Source organism: Mus pahari, chromosome 1, assembly GCF_900095145.1.
Source record: "Mus pahari chromosome 1, PAHARI_EIJ_v1.1, whole genome shotgun sequence".
NCBI lineage: Eukaryota > Metazoa > Chordata > Mammalia > Rodentia > Muridae > Mus > Mus pahari.
This window is the reverse complement of record NC_034590.1, coordinates 31,093,369-31,111,833: the sequence shown is the minus strand read 5'-3', so window position 1 is coordinate 31,111,833 and position 18,465 is coordinate 31,093,369. Positions and strand designations below refer to the sequence as shown.

The following is an 18,465-nucleotide window of genomic DNA, read 5'->3' as shown; positions in this document are numbered from 1 at the left end:
ACAGTATCTTCATTCATGTAATACCTATGTAATTTATGTGGCAAACTGCTTGCTTTAAATGTCCAGAAGAACATTTTGAATTGAACATGTATGCACTGGACACACACACACACACACACACAAACGGTTCACACCCATAGTCCCCAGCACTGGAGCAGTGTAGTCAGAAGGATAAATAGGTGTGGACTACAAAATATTCTGTCTTTTAAAAAAACATATAAAACAAACAGGAACTAAAGTGTCCCCGCACTTGGGCTGAAGACCAAGAATTCAAGGGCAGTCTGCACTACATGTCCAGATACAGTCTAGCCTAGGCTACATACTTTGATTTTTATCAACTACTACTACTCCTGCCCCCTCTGCCACCACCACTGCCGCCAGAGCTACCACCATCCATCCACCCACACACATATACCCCATCATCATTCAAACTAGATCTCTAAGGCTCCATAACATATTTTTTTTCAAAGTATTTTTTTCAACTTAGGAATGTAGCTCACTGCTAGGTAGCAAGGCCCTGTATTCTATCCCCAGCAATGTAAAACTAAAATTGAAGGGTCTTGTTTTTTTTTTTTTTTTAATATCTAATTTCTGTCAAATTAATTAGATTTGTGCTATACTGCTTAAATGATGTTGACAGGTAAGAAAGACCAATTTCTGAAATGTACTGAGCTGCTGATAAGAGTAACAACAGATTACACACAAGGCAACAGATGTGTAAGGAAAATTGTATCCTGCTCATATAAAAAATGTTCAGTACCTATATACTACTACTACTACTACTACTACTACTACTCTGGTTTCACTTCAAATAAAGATGCCAGCTTCAGCAAGATTTACATAGGATTCTCGTTTATAAGCCTAATGCAATTTCTTAGTGAGGCTCCTACTCAGACTTGCTACAACTGAACTGCACGAATAAGCTTAACTATGGTACTATGGTCCCTAAAGCCCACCCTTTCCCATCACTCTTATAACTGATTCACTTGCAATTCATTTAATTAATAAACAGGTCAAGTAGAGCAAATGACAAAGAATTCAGCTTTGCAAATGTACATTATTTATTTCTAGGTTTTACTTAAAGCCTCAGAAGTAATAAGTGCTTCAGAATTTCATTGTTTTAGGAAACAAAACAACCTAAGCTTATTGAAATAGTTATCAAATCTGAAACAAATTCATATATTGTAAATGCAGCTGTAAAGGAGGTATAACCCTGCAATCCCAGCTCTCAAAAGAGGTACATACCAGAAAGACCAGGAGGCTTAGCCATGTTAACAGAAAACAATATAACCGTATTCCATCATCCTTTCTCCTACAAATCTCCTGGGCAAGTTACTTTCTTTATACAGTATCTATCAATGTTCAAGAAGTATCACATATGAGCAGCATAATCCTCTGTAACAAGAAGGCAATACCACTTTAATATGATTAACAAGGCCTTAGAAAGATAAATGGCCTGCTCCTTTTTAGCTCACTCTGGCTCAAGACAGATGTCAGGAGAGCAACAACTTCCTTTTTTTTTGGTTTTTCGAGACAGGGTTTCTCTGTGTAACCTTGGCTGTCCTGGAACTCACTTTGTAGACCAGGCTGGCCTCGAACTCAGAAATCCACCTGCCTCTGCCTCCCAAGTGCTGGGATTAAAGGCAGAGCAACAACTTCTAACAACATGAATATTGCATTCTTTATTCCATTTCAATAATCCTAAATTGTTTTGTTTCCTAAACCACTGAAATTCTGAACCATTTACTTATTCCATGGCTTCAGGTAAAACCTAGAAAAAGTAATATATATTGAAACCTCTCTCAAAAAGCAGTATTAAAAAATTTTTTTTCATGTATAGATAGGCCCAATACTTGAAACTATAGGTAATATTTTGAAATTAAATGAAAACAAGAAATCGATGTATACTTATTAATAAGTCACTTTATTAAGAAGGAATAAAGTGTGATCAAGTATTTCAAGCCTTTCATGTTTGGAAAAAGAAATTGAGGAAAAATAATAGTATTTCTACTTAATACAATTTATTTCACATCTTTTATTCAAAAGAATTAAATCCTGTGCTATCTCATAAGGATTATATTTTACTAATAGTATAAAAATATGTAACTCCATAAAAGTGAATTGCTAATTGCAAAATAAGTGTAGCTATCCTTCCGAACAAATAGGGCAGAACATCTGCTAATAAAAGTAGAACTTTGACCTAGGAACCAGAGACTCCAGACTAATTCTGACTTTAGATGAACTTACGAAAACCATTTAAAACTCTTCAATTTCCTCATGTATTAAAAAAAAAAAAAAGAATACAGTAGCTGATCTCAGTTAGAGGAGTAGTTTTATAACTTCTCTGACTCTTATTATTGAATCGGACCAAACTCTCACACAATAAAATAAAAAAAAAAAAAACCAAACAAACAAACAAACAAAAAACCCTAATAAACAGAGACAGACAGATACACAGAGACATAGTGATACAGGCCTGCAATCACAGCTACTATGGAAGGAGGCAGGAGGACTCCCAGTTCAAGGTCTGAGCTGGAGTGTGTACAGAGGACTAAGAAGTGGTTCCTAGAACTTGAGAGGCCCGAGGTTCAGTCATTACTCCTCCTAACACTACTCAAATTTACAATAAAATTAGCTTTGATCTTAAGATTTCTGTGTCCTTAACTGTGAGATACATTTTTTGGAGTAGGAGTGGGGGGATGTTGACCAGTCTTTGGTATTTTATAAATAGGCCAAACAGACTTAAGAATTACGGGAAAATAAGTCTGAGGCCAGCCCAGTCAATACAGCTAGTTCCAGGACAGCCACGGCTACACAAAGAAACCAAAAAACATTAATTAATTTAATTTAATTAAAGAAAAAAGTTTTCAATTACACATTCTATCACATCTCGCCTCTTAGTCTAGGCTGGCCTAGACCTTGCCACGATCCTCAGCCTCTCAATTGTTGGTTTACAGATGTGAGACATCTGCCTAGAATAACATTGTCTTTATTTTTATCAATAAGAAAAAATAACTGTCAAAACCAAAACTCTATTATCCTAAGCCTTTATGAAGAGAACATCAAAGACTTTGAGGACTATTTTTATATGATCCTCTGCTCTGGCACATGTTTTTCCGTATTTGAAAGTACTTAAAAGACCACCTCTTAAAACTCAACTCCAGTTGCAAAAATCAGAACACTGATGTTTTTAATAGCTGCATATATATGTAATATAAATCCATTAACAGTAATGTTATCATTAATAACAAACATAAACCTAATTTGAATAAATGATAATATACCAGTAACCATTCATTTAAGGTATTTTGTTGTTTTTTTTTTTAAAGGGCATTTGAAAAGATCATCTTAAGCTCTTGAACAGAAAAAATTAGCTATGGCCAATTAAAAAGAAAATATTCATAAAAATTAAGAGAAACAATTATTACAGCAATTATTTGAGGGGAGACACAAATGTTTAAGAAATACAACTGAATAAAATTTACATGTCAGAGACATTATAGATAACTAATGAATGCAATGTTAAAAAAATGAATTAAACAGAATGAGTTTTGTCTCAGGTAGAAATCACATTTTCTATTTAAAACCATAAAAAAGGGCAAGTAGCCGGTCTTGGTGGTATACATTTTTAATCGCAGAACCCTGGAGACAAAGCCAAGAGGAGAGTTAGACGTCATCCTACGATATACCGTAAGACCCTTTCTTAAAAAAAAAAAAAAAAAAAAAAAGTGATGGTGGATATTTCAGGGATAAAAAAGCCACCTATAAAACCTGCATGCAAAAGAAATTTTCTAAACTCAAAGTTAAGATCCTCAGTTATATGAAGAGCAACATCCAAAGAAGTAAGTGTATACCACTTCACAACCACCATGCAAGGTAAATATTGACACAAATATTTCACCACCTACATTCTGATTTTTAAAACAAAGCTACAAGTCATCTCATCTTTATTATGTGCTGTATCTTTCTTAAACTATAGACTGCGAATGGTTGAAGTTCTCATTTTTATTAAAGGTTCTGATACAAGGCTTTTTTGTAAAGCTAAGAATTTATGGATTTACAGTTATCCTTACTTATCAGCAATACAGATGCAGTATCCACTTCCTTAAAAGTGCAGTAAGCAGAGTCTATTTAAAAGGAGAATTTAATACTAAAGCAATTTCTGTCATAGATAACAAGACAAATTTTTCCTTTTATCTCTCCTGAATTCTAAATTTACATGATTTACCAAAAAGATATCTTAAGAGTATTAACTAATCTGAGGTGTGACAAAAACATTCGTCATGTCACTTGTCCAATTTATTCAACAAGATTTACTGGGTCTTTGATATTTAGCTTTTTAACAGTTGTATTTCTTAAAGTTCAGGCCATCTTTATTTGAAACGCACTTCCCTATTCAAAACATTTTAACATAATCTGCTGCTTCTCCCAAAACCATGGATTATACGAATATCCTTCACGACGTAAGATAATGGTGGATACACATCCCATATACTATTTAGTTGACATTTCCAACAGTACACTAGCTACTTAATGCAATCCCGAAGAGATTGTATACTGTTCTATTTTAGCATGCTCAAAAGACATAAAAAAAAAAATTGACGTAAAATTGTCTTTAGAGGATTCTTCTAAAGCTGATAAAGTCTTATTAAAATTATACTTTCTATTTTTAAGGCTAACGCAATTATAGCACATTCAACTTCGATTCTTCCAACAAAAAGCCTCCGCATCAAAATGGGGAAAACGTCCTTTTCATTTTCTCAACTGAAAAGGGGGAGGGGAGAAGAGGAGGAGGCCAACTGCTTACAGGTTTGCATTGAAAATTAACACAGCAGTTTCTGAGGAATCCAGTAACTCACGTTCAACTACTGAATCCTACCAGAAGCAGCACACGATTAAACCAGAGCGCAATCCTTGGGCTTGAGGTGCCGCTTCATCCGTCTTCCTTCCAATCCACCCCCAATACCCCAACCCACTAAGCACACATCTAAATATGTCTTCCCCACCAGAGCGCCCCTTTGGAGGAAAGGGCCTGCCTTTCGCAGCCTGAAGCCACGGCTGGCTCTCCTATCTCTGCTTAGATGAGGCCCCCGATCTCGACGCCCTGCACGTCCGCCCCACCCCGGGCCCACTCGGGTACCCGCGGGTGACAAAACCCTCCCTCCTGCGTCCAGCCAGCACTGACAGTTAAGGCTGCAGCAGCCGCAGCCACCAGGGCCTAGTCCTGGCACCGGCCCCTCCAGACCACGCGCCCCAAGCACTCGCTCACGGAGGCGGGTGAGGGCCCGGGCGCCTACCCTGTCAGCGCGGCCCGGAGGGTGACGAGGGGACCGGCGGTACAGACCAGAGGGAGCGCGCCGGACAGGCCGCAGCCGCAGCAGCACTGACCTGTCCTCGCCCCCGCGCGTGGGCTGCGGCCCTCGCAGCTGCGGCCGCCTCACTGGTCCTGGTCGCCCTCGTCCACCGCCGCCGCCCGCCACCGCCTCGTTCCCTTTCGCTGGCGCCACCGCCGGGTCTCATGCGGGACCCGCGCTTCTCCTCAGGAAACCGAGGCCAGGAGGCCAGGCGCCTGGACCACCTTCAAGTCGGCGCTGAAGCGCTGCTGCCGCGATCTGTCCACAGTGGGGGGCGAGGGCGGCGAGCAACTCCGAAGAGCAGCAGAAGGAGGCGCCACCGTCCGCGACAGGTCGACGGAAGAGAGGCGTAATGAGGCGGTGAACAGCTGCGTGGCCGGGTGCGCGAGCGAGAGAGCGAGCGAGCGAGCGAGCGAGCGCAGGAGGGGCGACGAGGTGCTGGCGAAGACGAGAGGCCCTGTCGTCTCCTGGAGTCACCCGAAGACGAGCGCCACCATCTTGGGAAGAAACCCGGATCTCGCGAACGCAGCACTGGACGAGATGACTAGGTGGGCGGACCGAGTATCCCGACAGGCAGCGCGCGCCACCCTGCCGGGCGAGGGCTCCGAGTCCGGAGGCGGGATGCGAGGCGGGGTTGCGCGTGCGTGGGATGGCGACGGGCTCGGCCCCGCCCCGATGGCAGCTCTGTGGGGCCCTCCCCTAGTTCGCCTTCGCCTGCGGCGCGGGGGCCTTTGGGAAGGGGAGATGGCCTTGGGCTGGGTGGAAGCTGGCCAGCCCCGTCGCCATCTTGAGACAGGGCTGGCAGAGGCTTGGTGTTTTCAGCCTCTGCTCCTTTTACCCAATCTATAGACCAGTGTGCTTCGGTGAGCTCGGGAGAGCCGACAGGGCTACCCAACCTAGGAAAGCCCAGGAGTCAGAGGGACGAATAGGCCAAGAGGGTGGAGCCTACTGGCGGCACGAGGAGGCGTAGAAGTGTTTTGTTGCTAGGGCTGACCCCAACGACTTTTCATCCGAACTGTCTTGAGTAAAGGATTCAGGAGTCACTGAGATTGGGCAACCTTTCAGCAAACAAGGTCATCAGCCTCTGCCAGAACATGATATGTCACTGCTTTACCAGACTAGTAGGTAAAAGCCCAGCCCCACCTGTGTTGTCTTCCAGTAGATTGTCAACTGAGAAGAAACCTCCTTGCTTGATCACAAGTGGATAGTGGCTAATTTTAATTTACAGAACACCTGAACTCTATTAGAGCCATGTGACTTGGTACCGGAGTGAGGGTTTACTTAGGTTTGTTGTTGTTAATGGTTTTGACACTCATATGAAGACTAGCTGACATGTTATTTTCTGGCTTGCAGCTTAGTAAGCCTTAATCATCTAGTGCTCAAAATGTAACAATCATGTATTACTGTGCTTTTCTGTTTATTAAAACTCCTATAAACCTGTGTATGTCTGTGTATATATATATATATATATATATATATATATATATATATATATATATATATATGATCTCCCCACTATAAACAGCTATTTTTGTTATTGGGTTTTCAAGACAGATTTCTCTGTGAAGCCCTGGCTGTCCTGGAACCCACTCTGTAGACCAGGCTAGCCTTGACTTCAGAGATTCGCCTACCTCTGCTTTCTGAATGCTGGGATTTAAGGCTTGCTATTTTTTAAAACTAAAAAAATAGGCGGGTGTGTGTATGTGTGTAAACGATTATAGGATAAATAATAAGTGCAACTGTTATATCAGATTTTACGATACTTTCAATTTTTTCTATTCGTTTTATTTTTTCTTCTCTCCCCCCATTAAAGATCCTCATTTGGAATATGATTGTATTATATGAAAGGGGCCAGTAATAAATATAGCCCCTTAAAGAGTTATCTTTGCAAAATACAAAACCAAAATTTAAGATCATTAGACTACTAAGAAAAGTAAAGTACATATACTATTGCTGCATGTGATGATGCTTTCAGCTATTCACTCCTAAATAGAAGTCTGAAAAGGAAAGGTGATTTTCTAGTAATGTGAATTATCAAAATGTAGCGAACAGCCCAGAGTTCTTATTTCTCTTAACAATCTGAAGAAATTATTTACTTAATGTTCAATATGTATTCTTATATGCGCCTCTGATGTTCAGGACTTCATGTATTTTGATTTATCAATTTTAAAATTTAGAAACATTAATGCTATACATAAAGGTGCATGCCTGAAACCCCAACATAGGCAGGAAAATCTAGAGTTCTATGGCAGGCCTCACTATTAAAAGAGACTATCTCAAAGAGAGGTTGAGAAATCAATGTTTATGCTAAAAAATATTACCATGAATGATTCCTGCCAACATATTTATATACTTTTCATGATATTTTTTTCATTATCAGTCTGTGGGTTTGTTTTTTTGTTTTTTGTTTTTTTTTTTTTTGACATGTTTTCTAGGAAAAGCTATTTGGTATCTAGGTGTGCAATAAGGTCTAAATGAGCCTCAATAGTTTGAAATACTTTCTCATTTCAAATGTAAAAGAACCATGTAATTGTATAAGCATATTCATGCTTTAAACAAGCTTAGTGTCTAATATTTGTTCCTGGGCCTTGTAAAACAATACAAGATAATCTCTGTACATATCTTCAGTAAATCAGTTAAAGAGGAAATCAGGCCTGTAAAAGTTTTTTACAATAGTTGAGCACTTGTATGGTTTTCAGGGTGTCAACTAATATTTATATGCTACTCCTGAGCTAGGATAAAATGATCAAAAAAGGTATAAATCCTCAACACAAAAAAATGTTTGGGAGAAAATTTCCTTAACAGAACACCAATGGCTCAGGCTCTATTGTCAGATCAAATATTGACAAACAAAATCTCATAAAATTGAAAAGCTTCTGTACTCCTCCATTGCTGGTGGGATTGCAAGCTTGTACAACCACTCTGGAAATCAGTCTGGTGGTTCCTCAGAAAATTGGACATAGTACTACCNGAGGACCCAACAATACCTCTTCTGGCCATATACCCAGAAGATCTTCCAACTGGTAATAAGGACACATGCTCCACTATGTTCATAGCAGCCTTATTTATAATAGCCAGAAGCTGGAAAGAACCCAGATGTCCCTCAATAGAGGAATGGATACAGAAAATGTGGTACATTTACACAATGGAGTACTACTCAGCTATTAAAAACAATGAATTTATGAAATTCTTGGGCAAATGGATGTATCTGGAGGATATCGTCCTTAGTGAGGTAACCCAGTCACAAAGAAGTCACTAGATATGCACTCACTGATAAGCGGATATTAGCCTAGAAACTTAGAATACCCAAGACACATTTTGCAAAACACAAGAAAACCAAGAAGGATGACCATCATGTGGATACTTCATTCCTCCTTAGAATAAGGAACAAAATACCAATGAAAGATATAAGTACAGAGACAAAATTTAGAGCTAAGATGAAAGGATGGACTATCCAGAGACTACCCCATCAGGGAATCCATCCCATCATCAGCCACCAAACTCAGATACTAATGCACATGCCAGCAAAATTCTGCTGAAGGGACCCTGATATAGCGGCCTCTTGTGAGGCTATGCCAGTGCCTGGCAAACACAGAAGTGGATGCTCACAGTCAACTATTGGATGGAGCACAGGGCCCTGCTTGTGGACGTTGTACATCGTGGTGCGGAGCCTAGTGCGCACCACGATGTACAACGTCCACAAGCAGTGGATGCTCACAGTCAACTATTGGATGGAGCACAGGGCCCCCAGTGGAGGAGCTAGAGAAAGTACCCAAGGAACTGAAGGGGTCTGCAACCCTGTAGGTGCAGCAACAATATGAACTAACCAGTACCCCCTGAGCTGAGTCTCTAGCTGCATATGTAGCAAAAGATGGCCTAGTCGGCCATCGTTGGGAAGAGAGGCCCCTTGGTCTTGTAAACTTTATATGACCCAGCACAGGGGAAGGCCAGGGCCAAGAAGTGGGAGTGGGTGGGTAGGGGAGCAGGGGCAGGGGGAGGGTATGGGGAACTTTCGGGATAGCATTTGAAATGTACATAAAGAAAATAATAATAAAAAAAAGAAAAGAAAAGCTTCTGTAAAGCAAAGGATACTGTCAACAGAACAAAACAGCAACTTACAAATTGGGAAAAGATCTTTACCAACCCTACATCCAAGAGAGGGCTAATATCCAACAACAGTGTACTTGTATACATAAAATAAATAAGTCTTTTTTAAAAAGACATCTGGTTAATCAATAATTATGAATATTATATTTAATTTAAAGGCAATGTCTTACTTGACACTGATATATGCAGAATACAAAACTCTATTGCTGAAATGATCTTTTACTTTGTTAACTCATACCATTGCTGCAGAATTCTATTATTAAAGCTTACATTTTTGTTTTGTAATATTAACCTAGTCTATTAGCATACAAAGACCAAACATTTTAACTGTAGTAAAACAAATATCATTCTTAGCATTCTTAGTTTTTTGGGTTTTGGAGTTGGCATTGTTGTTGTTGTTTTGAAAGCTGATGGATATGGTTCAGTTTCATTCTTCTTCATGTCAACATTCAGTTTTCGCCACACCATTTGGTTAAGATATATTTTTCTCCAGTGTATATTTTTGACATCTATGTCAAATATTAAATGACTGAAATTACATGCAATCATCTTCATGATTTAAATTTTATTGCATTGGTTTGCATATCTTTTTTTATGCCAGTACAATATATTTTCTTTGGCTCATACTTTGAAATACTTTGAAATCTGAGTTGCTAATTTCTCCAGCATTGTTCTTTTAGCTCAGCATTCTTATGGGATATCTGTGGTATTTTATGGTTTCATATGACTTTTAGGTTATTTTTCTTCCTATTTCTATGTGAAATGAGATAAGGATTTTAATTCAGGTTGCAGTGAATGTGTAAAAAGCATTTGATTAAATGATCAAACTCACAAAATTAAATCTACCAAGTCATGAGCATGTCTTCCCATTTTATACTGGTCTCTATCTTTTCCTTTAGACATGTAAACTTCTCACTGTAATGTTCTTTCACCTCCTTGGCTATATTCATTCCTGAGTTTATTTTTTCTTTGATATTGTTGTGAGTGGAAACATACCCATGAACTTTCACTTATCTGTGTTGGTGTACAGAAAAAATATTGATTTGTACAAGTTGGTATTATATCCTGCCATATCGGTGAATTTTATTGTTTCTAGTAGTAGTTTTCTGGTAGAATTTTTGGCATCTCTTATGTAAAATATCATGTCATCTCCAAATGGCAAAATTTTTACTTTTCTTTGTTCCTATTTGTAGCCTTTTAATTTCTTTCTCTTGCTTTACTCCAGCTAGTATTTCTAGCACAATACTGAAAAGGACTGAGGATAGTGGACAGCTCTGTCTCATTTCTGATTTTTATGAGATTGCTTTAACTTGTTCTCAAATTAATGTGATGCTCACTGTGCCTTTCTCATATGTAGCTTTTTTATGTTAATATATTTTCTTTCTCATCATAATTTATCTAGGATATTCAAAATGAGTTTGTGATGGACTCTGTCACAGCTGCATCTATTGATCATCTCAATAGATGGTCTTGTTTCCTTCAAGTCTGCTTATGAGATTTATTACATTTATTGTTGTACTGGCTAGTTTTGTGTCAACTTGACACAACTGGAGTTATCACAGAGAAAGGAGCTTTAGTTGAGGAAATGCACCCATGAGATCCAGCTGTAAGGCATTTTCTCAATTAGTGATCAAGGGGGGAGAGGCCCCTTGTGGGTGGGACCATCTCTGGACTGGTAGTCTTGGGTTCTATAAGAGAGCAGGCTGAGCAAGCCAGGGGAGGCAAGCCAGTAAAGAACATCCCTCTGTGGCTTCTGCATCAGCTCCTGCTCCATGACCTGCTTGAGTTCCAGTCCTGACTTCCTTGGTGATGGGCAGCAGTATGGAAGTGTAAGCCAAATAAACCCTTTCCTCCCCAACTTGCCTCTTGGTCATGACGTTTGTGCAGGAATAGAAACCCTGACTAAGACAATTGTCTTGCATATATTGAAGGTCTCTGGTTTTTCAAGGATAAATAAAGCCAATGTGGTCATAGTGGATAATCTTTTTGATGGGTGTCTGTATTCTTTTTGCAAGTATGTTGTTAAATTTTTTGAATCTATAATCATCATTGTATTGACCTGTAGACTGACTGTGGCTTTACATTGTTTAGTAGTAGAGTGACCTTTCCTTCATTGAAGGAATTTGGGGATGAACCTTCTGTTCCTCTTTCTTTGAATAGTTTAAGAACAATTGGCTGTAGATCATTTTTGAAATCTTGTACAATTATGCTGTGATTCTATCAGGTTCTGGACATTTTTACCTACAAGATTTTGTATTACTACTTTAATTTCCAAATTTTTATGGGTTAGTTGAGATTGTTGACTTCTTGCTGTAACTTTTGTTGTTTGACTGAATCTTAAAATTCATACATTTCTTTTGAACTTGCAGCTAAATGGGGTTCACACTTTTAAGTATCCCCTTATTTTGAATTGTTGCAAGGCTTCCCTATTCATTTCAGATCCCATTAAAGTCCTTTCTGTCTTTAATTGGCTTAGATAGGCCAAGGGTCTCTCAATTTGGTTTATCTTCTCAAAGAACCATCTAATAGATTTGTTGATTCTTTTTATTATTTTCACTGTTTATATTTCATTGTTTTCTGCTCTGATTTTTATTATTTTTCATGATTGACTACATTAAGATTTGGTTTGCTTTGATTGGCTTTTCCAAAATTTTGAGTGAAATTATTAATTCATTTATTTGTGCTCGAGTTTTCTAATGTAGGACTTAGAAGTATAAAGTTTTTTTCATGGAATTGTTTTTGACGTGTCCCAGAGATTTTGCTCTTTACTTTTTATTCTATTCCAGGGAAGTTTTTTTTTTCTTTTTTCTTTTTTCTTTTCTTACTTCTCTTGATTTCTTCATTCTCCACTTCATCATTCATAATGAGTTATTTAATCTTCCTGGGTTTATATATTAATATACATTTGTTTACTACCAAATTAAGTTTTATTGAATTATGGTTTGATAGAATACATATAGGTATTTCATTCTTCAATGAATTTGTAAATATTTGTTTTATATCCCAGGGTATAATCTATTTTAGAGAAATTCTATGTGCTGTTGAATTGAATTTTTATTCTTCATTATTTGGGTCAAATATTCTAGAGACATTTGTTAAGTCCATTTGGCCTATGATGTCATTTAGTTCTGATGTTTCTTTATATAACCTGTCCATTGGAAAAAGGAGGATACCAAAATCACCTAATATTGACCCACTGATATTACTCTGTATCTTTAAGTCCAATAGAATCTTTTCTATGAAATTGGGCATACCATATTTTGCTATATATATAATTAGGATAATAATGACTTCTTGATTAACTGGTTTAATTAATTATTTAATTAAATAGCCTAATTAGCATGCAGTGTTTATGTCTTTGGATTAATTTCAGTTTGAAGTCTATTTTGTTAGATAAAAGGGTACCAACATTTACTTGGTTCCTGTCCCAATTTGACTGAAATATACTTTCCTATCCTTTTATTCTTAGTTAAAGTTTCTATTGAAATATGTGTGTGGTAGTTATTATGGTTGATTGTTGATATTGTTATATTCTTAGGGGTACTTCTAGTTTTAATAATTATGACTTATTGTTTCCTCCTACAGTCTCATGGCTATGTTCATTCCTTTCTTCAACCTGAAATATTATTTTATTTTATTTACTTATTTATTTATTTTACTTAATTCACTTTATATCTTGCTTACTGCCCCCTTCTTCTCAGCCCCTCCCACAATACTTCCCCCATTTCCCCTCCTCTGTGGGGCCGTAGACCAGGAGAATAAGCCTAGTAAGGTGGAGCAAAGGCTTGAAGACCTGGGTACCCTGAAGAGACAATAGGAGTTTCACCTATTCCCGGTATCAGGCCCCTTTCATGTAGCCACAGTCCCCCATCACATAGGGGCAGCCCCCTTTAGCTCCTGCACATGTAGATGAGGCATCGCTAACATCACAGACTAAAACAATAGGCAGCACTTACAGAAAACAACCCACACCCAAAACTGTAAATAAGATCTTATCCAGAAGGAATAAAGGTGTGTGAGAACTCCATTGTCTAAGAGTATTTGTCACAAGAGCTGTAACACTCCATGGAAAGAGAACTGCTCCCTGAAACTTTCACCACCAGAAGCTCCACTGCACTCGCCTGTCTTGCTGGCTAACCAGGCCACTGCTGCCTGCTCAACATGGCTCAGCTCAGTACTTCCAGTGCAACATCTTGGAGCAACAGCAGCTGCTGGGATGACAGCATTAAAGCAGCAGCACCAGAGGTGGTGGCAGCAGCATCAGAGCTAGAGGCAATTGTCCATCCCTGCTAGTGCCCTTTCCCTTTTACTTGAAACCTCCCACCTGGCCAGGCCAGCTATCTCTGCAGATAGCCTCCAATATGTAGACTGGCAGCTGACACCCAATGTGGGGGGTGGGGCATGAACCCACAACCCTGAGAGTCTCATGCTCTACCAACTCAGCTAGCAGGGCTATAAATATAGTCATTGGCCATACATGGAACTATCTGAAGGAATTCCTTCCAAAACATGGAGGCTTGGCTGTTTTTATTCTGTGGGATTTTAATAGTGTACATATCTCCCTGGTCTGGAGGAATTTTTTTATTCAATGACGAGTTGCCCATGACAGAAAAGAGGAGAAACGTTTGTCCAGTGGGAACATTTCCCTTGGCCTATTGGCTTTGGGGGATTCCACAAAGGTCCAAAATGCTAAGCCTTCCTGCAGATTTAAGAACTGGCAGCTGCCCTGTGCCTTTTAAGTGGCTGCTGTGTTACCACGTTTTTTGTTTTTGTTATAAGGAGAAGTTAGATAGTCTCCACCAATGTCTGTCAGGATTAAGACAGGGTTCAGAGGGACCTTCAGCCAACACCTAGCTGAACTACATGTCTCCTGTGAGCTTGTTCCTGCCTCCAAATCAGTCTTTACCCATGTTAATATTCTCTAATAGGAAAATCAGTGTGAGAAGGAACTCCATGCTACCCTCTCCTGGCTACAGTACATTCAATATGTAGCTGATGTCCTCCCCTTAACCACCAACCCCACCCAACTCCTTCCAATGTGTTTTCTGTGCTTCTCTCTCTCAACCATTATTAGCAGCCATTCCCCTTAACATTTCCCTTCATGAACTCTTACCCACAAGGAAAGCACAAGACATTCCTCTTTTTGACCTACCCCCACCCTGCCCCCACCCGTGCTTTGCCTTGTAGGGCCCTCTCCATCTTACATGTGCCCATGACATCACCATCACAAAGTCAGTAAATATTAACCCTCCTGCTCTCCTCTGATTTAAAGGTACTACAGGTACCTGTATTAAATCCCCTTTCCAAGGCTCCTGCACCCTTATGATAACTGTTCCCCAGGTTTATCTCTATGAACATGAAGAAATCACCTTGCAGATTCAAGGAAGCCAAAAGAAAAGAGAGATCTTCATTCCTCTTCTCTTTGAATGGGGCCTCACTGTCTTACTGGTTGTGACAGGAACCACTGGAGCAGCTCTTGTCCAAACACAACATCTAGCCAGCAACTTCCAGGACCAGCTTGACCAGGTAATTGCCTCCACTACAGACAGCCTTGAGTCTCTTCAATGCCAGATAACCTCCTTAACTGGAATTCATTTCCAAAACCTGAGAGCCCTGGACTTACTGACTGCTGAACAGGGCGGGACTTGTGTCAATGAATCAGGGCTGATATAACAAGATGAACAAATGCTCAAAGAGCTCCAGGGGAACATCCGGGTACACTATACTCCCAAGACCCCTACCCTGGGGTACTCTAATCCCTTAGTAGCTTGTCTTCTTCCCCTCCTTGGCCTCATACTAGCCCTTGGAGCCTTGCTTCTTTTAGCACCTTTCCTCATTCAGTTTGTAAAGTAGCAGATGAGTAGCATTGCAAAGATCACTACTAATCAGGTCTTGGTTCAATATCAAACTGTTCGCAACATAAGAAACAATTATTCTGCTGACACCTCTCCTTTATAAAAAGAAAGTGGAAGTTATGACATGGTGGACCATGAGAAGAAGCTTGGTAAGGCCAAGCTAAGGCTTGAAGCCCCAAGGATACTGAAGAGGCAGTAGGAGCTTTGCCTACTCTCAGCATCAGGCCCCTGTCTTGTTACCACAGTCCCCCAAGGAGAGAATTGTAGCCATCAGTCATGTAGGGGCAGCACCCTCAAGGCCCTGTACATGTAGATGAGGTGTTCCTAATATCTCAGACAAAGCCAATAGGAAGCAGCTACTGTCAGACCACAACCCATCCCAAAACTATACCAGAAAGAATAAAAGTGTGTAAGAATTACTAAGAATTGCTCCATAATCGGAGAGCATCTGTCACAAGAGCTGTAACACTGCCTGAAAAGAGAACTCTACCAAAGCTTTCACCAATAGAAGCTCTCCTGCACTTCCCTTGCCAGCTAGCCAGCCCCTCCTCTCGCTCAGCCCAGCTTGGCTCAGCACAGCCAGTGCAGTGTCTCACAACAGCAGCTTCTGGGGCAGTGGCACCAAAGCAATGGTGGCAGCAACAGCAGCAGAAGTGTAAGAGGCAATTCCCCCTCCCTGCTCATGCCCTTCCTGCTTTATTTTAACCCTCCCACCTGGCTGGGCTAGAGATCTCTGCAGATAGCCTCCAGTACACATATTAGCACTCCACTTCTTCTCTGAGCAGGTGGGGAACCCCTGGGTATCTCCCCATGCTGGCACTTCAAGTCTCTGCCAGTCTAGATGTCTCCTCTTCCATTGATGCCAGACAAGACAGCCCAGCTAGAAGAACATATCCCACATACAGGCAACACGTTTTGAAATAGCCCTCGATCCAGTTGTTCAGGACCCAAATGATGATCAAACTGCACATCTGCTACATATGTGTAAAAAGGCCTAGGTCCATCCCATGTATGTTCTTTGGTTGGTGGTTCAGTCTCTGAGGGCCTCAATAGTCCAAGTTAGTTGATTTGGTTGGTCTTCCTGTGGATTTCCTACCCCTTAGGGGATATAATCTATTCCCAAACTCCATCCACTGTTTGGCAATGGGTGACTGCATCTGCCTGAGCTGGCTAGTGGGGGAAACCTCTTGGAGGACAGCCACACTAGACATTTGACTGCAAGCATAACAGAGTATCATTAGTAGTGTCAGAAATTGGTGTTCGTCTATGGAATGGGTCTCAAGTTCGGCCAGTTATTGGTTGGTCATTCCCTCAGACTCTGCTCCATCCCCAATCCCTGAATTTCTAGTAGACATACAATTTGGAAAGTCCTGCCTGGCCACAGTAGGCAGCCTCACCAGCTCCCATACCCCCAATTCTGAGTTACAGTTTAGCAGGCCATTGTTTTTTGGGTGCCCCTTTTCCAGGTCTCTGTCTCTTCCTGCAGATACTTCCAACCTCCCCTCTCCCCAAGTCAAGTTGCAGATTTCCTCTCTTTCTCACGGCCAGCCAGTCAGCCTCCTACACCTCCCTAAACCCAGGCCCCTAAACCCCCTACTCCCCTCCTGATTCTCTCTTTCACCAGTTCCCTCCTTCCATCTGCCTTTGACAATCATTCTGTTCACCCTTCCAAGTGTGTCTCAAGCATCCTTGTTTGTGCTCTTCTTCCAGTCCAGCTTCCTTAGGTCTGTGGAGTATAACATGGGCATCCTATATCTTATGGCAAATATCTACTTATAAGTGAATACATACCATGTGTGTTCTTTTGAGACTAGGTTACCTCCTCTAGGGTGATATTCTCAAATTGTATCCATTTGCCTGCAAAATTCATGATGTCTTGCTTTTTCAGAGCTGAATAGTATTCCATTGTGTAAATGTACTAGATTTTCATTATCCATTCTTCAGTTGAGGGACATCTAGGTTGTTTCCAGTTTCTGGCTATTAATAATGAAACTGCTATGAATAAAGTTGAGCAAGTGTCTTTGTGGGATAGAGGAGCATCTTTTGTATATATGCCCAGAATGGTATGCCAGGTTCTTGAGGTGGAACTATTTACCAGTTTTCTGAGAAACTACCAAATTGATTTTCAAAGTAGTTGTACAAATTTGCAGTCCCACCAGCAATGGAAGAGTGTTCCCCTGGCTCCATATCCTAGCCAGCTATCATTTGAGTATCTTAGCTATTCTGATGGGTATAATCTAAGAGTTGTTTTGATTTGCATTTCCCTGATGACTAAGGGCTTTGAACATTTCTTTAAGTGCTTCTCTGCCATTCGAGATTCCTCTGTTGAGAATTCTCTGTTTAGGTCTGTGCCCCATTTTTTAATTGGGTTATATGAGTTGTTGGAGTATAACTTCTTGAGTTCTTTATAAATGTTGGATATTAGCCCTCTGTCACATGTAAGGTTGTTGAAGATACTTCCTAATTTTGAGGTTGCCATTTTATCTTATTGACAGTGACTTTTGCCTTACAGAAAGAAGCTTCGGAGTTTCATAAGGTCCCATTTATCAATTGTTCTTAGAGCCTGAGCCATTGGAGTACTGTTTAGGAAATTGTCTCCTTTACAAATGCATTCAAGTACTGCACTATTAATGTGTGGGGTTTGATGTGTGTTAAGCTTTAACAAGGTTTCTTTTACAAATGTAGATGCCATTGTGTTTGGGGCATAGATGTCCAGAATTGAGATGTCATCTTGGTAGATTTTTCCTTTGATGAGTAAGAAGTTTCTCTTTTGATTAATTTTATTTGAAAGTCTATTTTATTAGATATTAGAATGGCTACTCCAGCTTGCTTCTTGGGTCAGTTTGCTTGGAAAACTTTCTTCCATCCCGTTAATCTGAGGTAAAATCTATCTTTATTGCTAAAGTGTATTTCTTGTATGCAGCAGAAGGATGGATCCTGTTTTTCCACATTCTGTGTGCATGCTTCTCTTGCTTTTACTGGAATGGAATTATTTCCTGTGTTTTGTTAGATGTAGTTATCCTCCTTGGGTTGGAGTTTTCCTTCCAGTATTTTCTGTAGATCTGTACTAGTGGATAGATGTTGTTTGAAATTGAACTTTTCTAGAAATATCTTATTTTCTCCATCTGTGGTTATTTAGAGTTTTTCTG

At 40.1% G+C, this 18,465-nt stretch overlaps 1 protein-coding gene across 4 annotated transcripts in view; it reads right to left on the bottom strand.

Moving 5' to 3' along the window:
- Positions 1 to 5,922, bottom strand: part of Ube3a (ubiquitin protein ligase E3A) — a 77,525-nt gene extending 71,603 nt beyond the window's left edge. For 2 of the 4 annotated variants that reach the window (XM_021204756.2, XM_021204765.2), the window contains exon 1: positions 5,389 to 5,922. The gene's annotated coding sequence lies outside the window, so the exon portion shown is untranslated. The remainder of the gene's footprint in view (positions 1 to 5,388) is intronic. The other 2 variants (XM_029531657.1, XM_029531664.1) reach the window with 2 other exon arrangements.
- Between the last annotated feature and the right edge of the window lie 12,543 nt (positions 5,923 to 18,465).